This window comes from Penaeus monodon, chromosome 30, assembly GCF_015228065.2.
Source record: "Penaeus monodon isolate SGIC_2016 chromosome 30, NSTDA_Pmon_1, whole genome shotgun sequence".
Taxonomy (NCBI): domain Eukaryota; kingdom Metazoa; phylum Arthropoda; class Malacostraca; order Decapoda; family Penaeidae; genus Penaeus; species Penaeus monodon.
The window spans coordinates 35,521,658-35,522,346 of record NC_051415.1 but is presented as its reverse complement, the minus strand read 5'-3'; the positions used below and the strand labels follow the sequence as shown (position 1 = coordinate 35,522,346).

Genomic DNA, 689 nt, shown 5'->3' with positions numbered 1-689 from the left:
GATAATGATCACATTACCTCATTTTCTTTCTGAAAATGTAATGTTGATAACTAAAGTGATATGCTTAAACAGCCAAGTCCAGTACTTGCCAGAATTGAACAAATCAAATGAATGCCGTACACAGTGTGGAGATGAAAGGCAGGTAATACAAATGTAATAATTAATTACCAGTTAATTAGTAGAGGTTAGGGCACAGTAGGGTATGTTATGTTAAGTTACATGACACCATGTGTATTTACAATAAGTGTTCCATATTGCTGTCTCCAATGTTAATAATGCATGGATGCAGTGGTGGTTCAAGGAATTCATCACATTCTGCAACATGTCTAGCCTATCATGTACTGTATTTGTGTACAGCTATACATAATTCAAAGGAGTATGTGGTGCATGTGCATCTTAGTCTTAGTAATTTACTAAGACTTAACTCTTTCGCTGCGTTAACCTAAAGAGCCCGCCATTATTAAATAATATAATAATTTTGCATTTGCACTGACTGCAGATAATACTATTTTTCCCATAAAGATTAGCATAAAAAAGTTAATGTGGAAGAAGAAAAAGTGCAATTGTATCAGTATTTAATCGGTAAAAAAAAATTTAATGGTGAATGTATGTTGCCAATGTAGATAATCTTTTTCTTGTTTTTGGTTCCCGTTTTCTTTTATGTGCATTTCAACTTCCTTATTTGAAGC

The 689-nt window shown here is 32.9% G+C and overlaps 1 protein-coding gene across 1 annotated transcript in view; it reads left to right on the top strand.

Annotated features, from left to right (window-relative positions):
• Positions 1-689, top strand: part of LOC119592749 (PHD finger protein rhinoceros-like) — a 63,459-nt gene that overhangs the window by 46,532 nt on the left and 16,238 nt on the right.